Source organism: Tachyglossus aculeatus, chromosome 9 (assembly GCF_015852505.1).
Source record: "Tachyglossus aculeatus isolate mTacAcu1 chromosome 9, mTacAcu1.pri, whole genome shotgun sequence".
NCBI lineage: Eukaryota > Metazoa > Chordata > Mammalia > Monotremata > Tachyglossidae > Tachyglossus > Tachyglossus aculeatus.
The window spans coordinates 66,112,390-66,122,740 of record NC_052074.1 but is presented as its reverse complement, the minus strand read 5'-3'; the positions used below and the strand labels follow the sequence as shown (position 1 = coordinate 66,122,740).

Below are 10,351 nucleotides of genomic sequence, written 5' to 3'. Positions count from 1 at the left end.
ATATTGCATAGCATCAGTAGAATGTAAAGTAATTGTGAGCAAGAAATGTGTCATTCCTTCATTCTGCACCTCCAAAATGTCTTTTACGATGCACCTCAGCACTATGACCTAGTGTGTTTACCATCTCTAGTGTCTCGTACTCTCCCAAGCATTTGATGTGTTGCTTAGAACAGTGCTTGACACATAGTAAGCGCTTAAGAAATACCACCATCATCATATCATCATCTGCACATAGTAAGACCTCAATAAATGTCATTGAATGATTGATTTATGTCCTAATAGAAAGAGCACATAACTGGCAGGAGAAGCAGCGTGGCCTAGTGGATAGATCATTCATTGATTCATTCAGTTGTGTTTATTGAGCACTTACTGTGTGCACAGCACTGTACAAGCGCTTGGAAAGTACAATTAGGCAACAGATACAGATAATCTCTACCCAACAACGGGCTCACAGTCTAGAAGCGGGTAGACGGACAACAAAACAAAACAAGTAGACAGGCTTGGGCCAGGGAACCAGAAGGAGCTGGATTCCAATTCCAGCTCCACCACTTTTCTGCTGTGTGACATTTGGCAAGTCACTTAACTTCTCTGGGGCTCAGTTACTTCATCTGTAAAAGGGGGATTAAGACTGTGAGCCCCAATTGGGACATGGAATATGTCCAACCTGATTAGCTTGTATCTACCCCAGCGCTTAGAACAGTGCCTGGCACATTTGAAGTGCTTAACAAATACCATTAAAAAGTATAGAAAAACAAGTTCTAGATCCTGCTCTGCTCTGCCAGCTATTTTCTCTCTGCCTTACTTTTCCTCATCTTTAAAATGAGGCTAAAATTCCTGCACTCTATCTTTCTTCTCAGAGTGTGAGCCCTATGCAGGACAGTGACTGTGTCCAGTACTATTAAGTTGAATGTATCCCAGTGCTTAGCACAGTACATAGTAGTCCATAATAAATACCATCATCATAATTTGTAGCACAAGACCAGAGGAAGATGACCCTGGTTCTAATCCTAGCTGATACTAGTCTGCTGCGAGACTTAGACCAAGTCGCTGTCCTCTCTGGGTTTCAACTTTCCCATCAGTAATACCCCTCTCAATGTCGCACCTGGAGAGTTTCCAGTACTCTACCAGTCTCGACTAAGGGAGGGAGAGTCAAGCAGAGGCATATCCATTCCATTGCTTGCTTGGCTAGTGGCTAGCAAGTGGAAGGCAATCTACTACAAGTCAGAGCTCATCTGTGCTGGTCAGCAGCAGCATGGGAGAGAGCCGAGGGTGGAGACTCAGGTTTACTGTGTGGAAGGAGGACATGGTAAATCACTTCTGTTTTTTTACCAAGAAAACTCTATGGATCCACTACTGGAACCATGGCAGATGGAGGTGGGGCATTTTGGGAGAGACGTGTCCATGGCCTCACTATGGGTCGGAGATGACTTGACAGCATAAGACAGGAAATTGAGAATAAAATGGATTGTGCATGTTATGTGGAATAGTGGTTGTGTCTGATTTGGTGAACCTATGACTCCAGCACCTAGTAAGCACTTAATGAATGCCATTATTATTTTTGTCTAATTTACCGCAATGTTCTAGATGCTAGAGGAAACTTATAGACGTTGCAAAGCATAAATGCTTGAGAAAATTGCAGATTAAAAAATGCCAAATAAACCTTGCCCCCTCCTACCATATCTTGCTACTCTCCTATCACCCAGCTCATACACATTATTTTTCTAATGATAACCTTCTCACTGTACCTTGATATCATCATGTCATCTATCTCACCACCGACCTCTGGCCCACGTCCTGCCTCTGGCCTGGAATGCCCTCCCTCCTCAGATCCACCAGACAGTTACTCTCCCTGCCTTCAAAACCTTATTGAAGGCACATCTCCTCCAAGGGACCTTCCCTGACTAAGCCCTCCTTTTCTCTTCTCCCATTCCCGTCTGCATCTCCCTTACTTGCTCCCTTTATTCATCCCCATCCCAGCCCCACAATATATATATATAGAATATATATATATATGCATATATATATATATATATATAAAATGCCTGTTATTTACTTATTTGTGTTAATGTCTGTCTCCCACTCTAGACTGTAAGCTCATTATGGGCAGGGAATGTCTTCTTGTTATTGTTATATTGTATTCTCCCAAACCGTTGGTACAGTGTTCTGCACATAATAAGCACTCACTAAATACTATTGACTGACTGACTGCTCTTTATTTTCATTAAAGATGAGGTTAGGGGAAATGAACTTAGTCTGCTGTGAAGTAATTGCCTGCACACTAGCACGCATTTACAGGCAGTGTTTTGAAAAGGGTTTTGTGGAAGATTGGCATACCCTTATGTGGAGGGAAAAAAAAGGAAATAATCCTCTTTGGGGAAATGATTGAAGTGCAAACCTGGCCAGAGGCAGGGTGATTGGTTAGAGCTTACTATGTGTCAAATAATAATAATAATTGCATTTATTAAGTGCTTATTATGTGCAAAACACTGTTCTAAGTGCTGGGGAGGTTACAGGGTGATCAGGTTGTCCCACGGGGGGCTCACAGTCTTAATCCCCATTTTACAGATGAGGTAACTGAGGCCCAGATTAAGTGACTTGCCCAAAGTCACACAGCTGACAATTGGTCGAGTTGGGATTTGAACCTATGACCTCTGACTCCAAAGCCCGTGCTCTTTCCACTGAGCCACGTGCTGGGGTAGAATCATGTTAATAAGGTTGGACCTAATCCCTGCCACACATGGAGCTCACAGTCTTAGTATGAGGGGAAATGAACAGGTATTTAATCCCCATTTTAAAGTTGAAGGAACTGAGGCATAGAGAAGTGAAGTGACTTGCCCAGTGACACACAGCAGGCAATTGGCAAAGCAAGGATTAGAACCTAGGTACTCTGAGCCCGTTGTTGAGTAGGGACCGTCTTCATATGTTGCATATTTGTATTTCCCAAGTGCATAGTACAGTGCTCTGCACACAGTAAGCATTCAATAAATACGATTGAATGAGTGAACAAATGATTCCCAGGACCACGACCTTGTCACTAAACCATGCTGCTTCTCTTCTTATGAGAAAATAGAAAGCAGTATCTCATACTGGATAGAGCACAGAGGAGGAGACAGAAGGACTTGGGTTCTAATCCTAGCTCCACTTCTTGTCTTTTGTGTGTTCTTGGGCAAATCAATTCACTTCTCTGGGCCTCAGTTACAACATCTGTAAGGCTGGGAGTCCCATATGAGACAGGGACTGTGTCCAACCTGATGAGCTTGAACCTACTTCAGTGCATAGAAGAGTACCTGACATTTAGTAAGAACTTAACAAATTACATTTAAAAAAAAGCATTTTAACTTAAAATGCAGTTTTCAGTGACCAGTGTGTCAAAAAGCAGGGATCATGTATACTAACTCTACTGTATTCTCCCAAGAGATTAGTATAGATTTTGGCCCAAAATTGTCACCCAATAAATATTACTAATTGATTGGCACATGATACATGCTTAATAAAAGAATGACTTCATGCCCTGGAGGTAACAGCACAGTAAAAGACATCTTTACATTCATACTATTTGGAAGAGATTTTTAATGCATTATTATTTTTAGCTGTACCTGGAAAAATTAATAATAATGAAGAGTAATAATAATGACATTTATTATGTGCTTACTATGTCCTAAGCAGTGGAACAGATACACAATAATGAGATCAGATGTGGTCCCTGGTTCAAAGGAGACTCAGTCTAAAAGCAGCAAAGAAGCAGAAGCAGAAGAGAAGCAGCGTGACTCAATGGAAAGAGCCCGGGCTTGGGAGTCAGAGGTCATAGGTTCTAATCCTGGCTCTGCCACGTGTCTGCTGTGTAACGTTGGGCAAGTTACTTCACTTCTCTGAGCCTCAGTTCCCTCATCTGTAAAATGGGAATTAAGACTGTGAGCCTCATGTGGTACAACCTGATCACCTTGTATCCCCCCAGTGCTTAGAACAGCAACTAACAAGTGCCACCATTATTATTATTATTAAAAAGGTTGGAGAAGAGGTATTTCACCCCCATTTTGCAGATGAGAAAACTGAGGCACAAATGAAATACACGACGTCCAAGGTCTCACAGATGGCAAATATGCAAGCCAGGACTAGAATCTGAGTCTTCTGACCCCCGGGTTTGGGCTCTTTGTGGCGGGCCACAATGAATTCATTTATTCATTCATTCAATCGTATTTAGTGAGTGCTTACTGTGTGCAGAACACTGGCTGGGATGAAAGATTGTTCAGACCCAAGAATAACATTGTATTTTCATGTTCTTTGGAATTTGCTAACAACTAGAGGGAGAATGCACCAAGTAAACCATGAATGGAAAATGTGGTTATCTCTAAATGCTTAAGGAGTAACTGTTCAAATAGAAGATAAGAGAATGAGGCCCGGGGTTGCCTAGAGCCATAAGGAGAAAATAGCAGTAAGATATGACTTTATCTATTCTCAATAGATAAGAATCAGTAAATACATCTACCCACTTGATAACTATAGGTTATTTGGTGCTGGATACATTGCCACAATCTGTGATTAGAATCAAATTTTTAATGTGAAGCGGCAAATTAACTGCAGTTGCCCAGGATACAGGAGGCCTTAACTCTGACCATTAACATAAAGAAAACAAGAAAGACAAGAGTTGGTGGGTGAGAAGTTGGAAGGCAGCGTGGCTCAGTGGAAAGAGCATGGGCTTTGGAGTCAGAGGTCATGGGTTCAAATCCCGTCTCTGCCAACTGTCAGCTGTGTGACTTTGGGCAAGTCACTTAACTTCTCTGTGCCTCAGTTACCTCATCTGTAAAATGGGGATTGACTGTGAGCCACCTGTGGGACAACCTGATCACCTTGTAACCTCCCCAGAGCTTAGAACAGTGCTTTGCACATAGTAAGCACTTAATAAATGCCAGCATTATTATTATTATTATTATAAAGTGTGAACCCCAGACCTCTGTCCTGAAGGGACCTCCATTTTCAAGGCGAATTTCCTTTCCTTCAGTGGCATTCATTCATTCAATCATATTTATTGAGCACTTAATATGTGCAGAGCACTGTACTAAGTGCTTGGAAAGTACAATTCAGGCAACAGATAGAGACGATCCCTACTCAACAATGGGCTCACAATCTAGAAGTGGGGAGGCAGGTAACGAAATAAAACAATAGCATCAGTAAAAATGAATAGAAATGGCTCAGTGGAAAGAGCATGGGCTTGGGAGTCAGAGGTTATGTGTTCGAATCACAGCTCTACCACTTGTCAGCTGTGTGACCTTGGGAAGCCACTTCACTTCTCTGTGCCTCAGTTACCTCATCTGTAAAATGGGGATTAGGACTGTGAGCCCCACGTGGGAGGACCTCTTCAACCTGTATCCCCCAGTGCTTAGAACAGTGCTTTGCACATAATAAGCACTTAACAAATGCCATCATTACTATTATTACAGATAAATGCACATCATTAATAAAATGAATAGAATAATTAAATAATAAACATGTACATATATACACATGTGCTGTGGGGCAGGGAGAGGGCTAGAGCAGAGGGAGGGAGTAGGGGCAATGGGGAGGGGAAGATGAGCAGAGGAAAAGGGGTATCAGACTGGGAAGGCCTCCTGGAGGAGGTGAGCTCTCAGTAGGGCTTTGAAGGGACCTTGTCCCTTGTCCCTTGTCCCTTGTCCCTTGTCCCTTGTCCAAACCTTGTCCTCTCCCTGACTTTCCCATCTCTGTTGACAGCACTACCATCCTTCCCATCTCACAAGCCCGCAACCTTGGTGTCATCCTCGACTCCACTCTCTCATTCACCCCTCACATCCAAGCCGTCACCAAAACCTGCCGGTCTCAGCTCCGCAACATTGCCAAGATCCGCCCTTTCCTCTCCATCCAAACTGCTACCCTACTCATTCAAGCTCTCATCCTACCCCGTCTGGACTACTGCACCAGCCTTCTCTCTGATCTCCCATCCTCGTGTCTCTCTCCACTTCAATCCATACTTCATGCTGCTGCCCGGATTATCTTTGTCCAGAAACGCTCTGGGCATATTACTCCCCTCCTCAAAAATCTCCAGTGGCTACCAATCAATCTGCGCATCAGGCAGAAACTCCTCACCCTGGGCTTCAAGGCTCTCCATCACCTCGCCCCCTCCTACCTCACCTCCCTTCTCTCCTTCTACTGCCCAGCCCGCAACCTCTGCTCCTCCACCGCTAATCTCCTCACCGTACCTCGTTCTCGTCTGTCACGCCGTCGACCCCCGGCCCACGTCATTCCCCGGGCCTGGAATGCCCTCCCTCTGCCCATCCGCCAAGCCACCTCTCTTCCTCCCTTCAAGGCCCTGCTGAGAGCTCACCTCCTCCAGGAGGCCTTCCCAGACCGAGCTCCTTCCTTCCTCTCCCCCTCGTCCCCCTCTCCATCCCCCCATCTTACCTCCTTCCCTTCCCCACAGCACCTGTATATATGTATATATGGTTGTACATATTTATTACTCTATTTATTTATTTATTTATTTATTTTACTTGTACATATCTATCCTATTTATTTTATTTTGTTGGTATGTTTGGTTCTGTTCTCTGTCTCCCCCTTTTAGACTGTGAGCCCACTGTTGGGTAGGGACTGTCTCTATGTGTTGCCAATTTGTACTTCCCAAGCGCTTAGTACAGTGCTCTGCACATAGTAAGCACTCAATAAATACGATTGATTGATTGATTGATTGAGTGTGAGGGATGGAACCCAGTGAAGTTCCCTCATGAGACCCCAGGAGGGAAGGCAGAGGCTATCTCCCCGGGCCAGGCTGGGTTACACCAGATACGGTGAACCAGAAGGAGATAAAACAGCCACATTGCAGAACCTGCTTACCGAAAAACAGGATCCAGCTAACAAAAAAACAGGATGCAGCTTAAATCGCAAGGCCACTGTCAGCCTTATACGCGAGCGCGTATTGGGTGCTAGCTGCCGCGATTAAATTGTACGCCCCAAGTATCCAGCCAATGGAGAAAGGGGCTAGTCGTTGGGAGGAAGAGGATGCATTAGGACTTTAAAGATCGGATTCGCACAATCAAAAAGCGCACTCCCTGGCTGATGCTGTTTGAGCGACGGGGGTGGTGCCCTTTCTCATGAGAAAGAATAAAGACTTTTTTTGATCCTGACTCGGACTCTGATTTGGTGGGTAGAGCGAGCCACTATCCCACACAGTATGGGGGCTCGTCCGGGATCCTCTCCGAATGGGGAAAGCCGCCCTTGGCTTGGGCTGACTGGCAGGACATCCCGCTGAAATTTTCAGTGGTCCTCGGTCTGGCCTGGGAAGAGCTCTCCTCTGACCAGAAAAGACCCAAGGAGAGACCAGAGCCGGGATCAGAAACAGCCAACGGGGGCACGACCAAGGTCACTCGCGGGAACGATTGGTCACGTAAGTCTGTGCACAGACCCAGATGGGATCTGGGTGACCGGGCAGGGTGGAGAGGCGGTTCTGTTGAGACTGCGGAGTTGGACTCCGGCCAAGAGCACAGGAGAGAAAAGAGACTTCTCCACCCGGGGCGGTTCTGATTGAGTCTGTTTGTGCGACGGCTCCAGGCAAGAGCACAGGAGAGAAAAGAGCCCCAGCCCGAGAGAGAGTCGAGTGGCATAGGCCCCATTAAAGGTACCTAGATTCGAGTATTGGGATGAACCTCCAAAATATGGAAAAATTATAGAATGCATTCTATTGATATTTGTCCCCCCCCCCCCAGTCTAAGTCGTAAACCTGTTGTGGACGGGGGAGGTCAGTGTTTATCTGTTTATCACTGTAACGTGTTTTCGTAAGCGCTTGGTACCGTGGTCTGTGCACGGTTAACGTTCTCTAGATATTAGAAAGTGACGGGTGTGTCTGTTTGACTCGAGGAAACGAAGGTGGGAAAAGGGAAAAATCTCAGTCAAAACCGAGTGGTGGGAAGTCCCTCCCGGAAGTTCCGGAAGGCAGTCCAATGAACTTCCAAAGTATAAGAGAAAATAGAAGCAATTAATTATAAAAATTATTATTAAATAAATATTACTGCCTAACTTGGGCTGGCGCCCACTTCGGAGGAAACGTCTTCTGGCCAAAGTACAGATCCTCCGAGGACTGGGTTTGCCAAGAATTGAACATCTATGTAATTATGAGGGAACCCCGGAATGATGGGGAATGTGTTCATGCTGCAGTCTGGCGGCCGTCGGTGGGTAAAGCTGTGGTGGAGGAAATTAAATTTGTGGTGAAGGAAATAGATGAGAAGAAAGATAGAGGGGGGAAGAAAGAGAAAAACCGGCAAGCCAAAGTGATGTTGCAGACTCCAAAACAACAGGAAAAGCAAAGAAAGATTATGATACAAATCGTGCGGATGGCGGCAAAGTCAATTATGGCTTGTTACGCCTGCGGCCAGCAGGGACATATGAAATGAGAGTGTCCTCAGCGGGAAAAAGAAAAAAATTCCATGGACATGAAGGAAAAGGGAAGAAAGAAAAGGGAAGATGAAGTAATGGCAGTTGAAAGAATTTGTCTGCTCAGGCATCTACACCCTGCGAAGCAGGTGTCCCATAACGGGGGAATGAGGGGTGGAGAGATTGCCTCTGAAGGAAATTGTATGTGTATGAAGGTTAGAGTGTGTGTGAAGAAGAAAGAGAAGGGACAGGAGATAATTTTAGTAATTCCTTCGTGGAGGAGGAAGACTGGGGAGATCAGGAGCCCGTAGAACAAGCCCACCCTGAGCCCTTGACAAATTTGAGGGTGGGCAGAGAAAAATAAGATTATACCTTTTTGATAGACACAGGCGCTACCCGATCGTCTCTAACCAAACTGCCAATCGGGGCCAGAATCAGGAGGGAAACCATTAGGATCTCGGGGGTGAAGGGGGTGAACTTCCCGGTCCCTGTTACAGAGATCTTAGAACTAGAATACCTAGGGTCACACTTCTCGGGAAAATTCCTGATCATACCCGAAGCCGGGGTAAACTTGTTGGGAAAGGATTTGATCATCCGGATTTCTATCCGGCTCATCCCGATGGGGTCCCAGATTGTTCCGCAAAGGGTATTATTATTATGAGAGGAAGATAAGAATCGAATTGATCCAAGGGTCTGGGCGGGACCTCAAAATCGGGGAAAATTGAATATCCCCCCCTTGAAGATTAAGCTACGGGAACCGGGGACTCTGGTGAGTGTAAAACAATACCCCATCTCACTTGAAGGAAGGCAGGGCCTAAAACCCGTGATCCAAGGCTTATTAGAAGACAAGCTACTGGAACCTTGTGAGTCTCCTTATAATTTCCCCCTTACTCCCGATCAAGAAAGGGGATGGAACTTATCGATTGGTCCAGGACCTCCGGGAAGTTAATACCATCCTGATACCATCAGGACCCCGATAGCATTCTGGGAAAGATCCCAGCAGAGAGTAAATGGTTTAGTGTTATCGATTTGAAAGACACGTTTAGGGTATGTCCACTGGACCCGGACAGCAGAGACCTATTTGCCTTTGAATGGGAAGATCCGGACTCGGGTAGGAAACAACAACTAAGGTGATCTGTCCTTCCCCAAGGATATACTGAGTTGCCTAACCTTTTCGGCCAGGTATTGGAGACTGTCCTAGAGGGTTTCCAGTACTCCCCTCAGATTCTGGTTCTGCAATATGTTGATGACATTGATAGCCAGACCGAAGAGGGAGGATGTGAGCAAAACTTCTGTCGAGCTTCTAAATTTCTTGGAACACCGGGGACTGAGGGTCTCCCAGAAAAAGATGCAATTTGCGGAAAAAGAGGTGAAATATTTAGGCCACCTCATTAGCGAAGGTAGCAAGAAACTGGATCCAGCCCGAATTTCTGGAATACTCCAGATTCAGCTCCCCAAGACTAAGAGAGAATTGCAGAAATTCCTGGGGCTGGTGGGCCACTGTATGTTGTGGATTGATTCCTATGCAACCCTGACAAAAACCATTATACCAACAATTGTTAGAGGAAGAACCGGATATCATCCTCTGGGATGAGGAAGGTAGGAGCAGTTTTAACGGGTTGAAAGAAACCCTGAGGTCACCCCCAGTGCTGGTGTTACCCTCGCTGGAGAAATCTTTTCATTTATTCGTTAGTGTGGACAGAGGGGTGGCTCTGGGAGTGTTAGCCCAACAATGGGGGGGGGGGGGCAGCGGAGGCCAGTGGTTTTCTTTCTAAGATCTTAGATCCAGTGGCTCAGGGGTGGCCCACCTGTGTGCAGGCTGTGGCTGCCACGGCCATCATGATAGAAGAGAGCAGGAAACTGACATTTGGGGGCAGCCTGGTTGTCAGTGTTCCTCATCAAGTCAGATCTATTCTAAATCAGAGGGCTGGGAGATGGTTGACAGATTCAAGGATCCTCAAATACGAGGCCATTC

General features: G+C 45.6%; 1 non-coding gene across 1 annotated transcript; it reads left to right on the top strand.

Annotated features, from left to right (window-relative positions):
• The first annotated feature begins 1,084 nt into the window (after positions 1-1,084).
• Positions 1,085-1,222, top strand: LOC119932658. Its single transcript, XR_005452402.1, has one exon. It is a non-coding gene; the product is annotated as a small nucleolar RNA SNORA7 (small nucleolar RNA).
• The last annotated feature ends 9,129 nt before the right edge of the window (positions 1,223-10,351 follow it).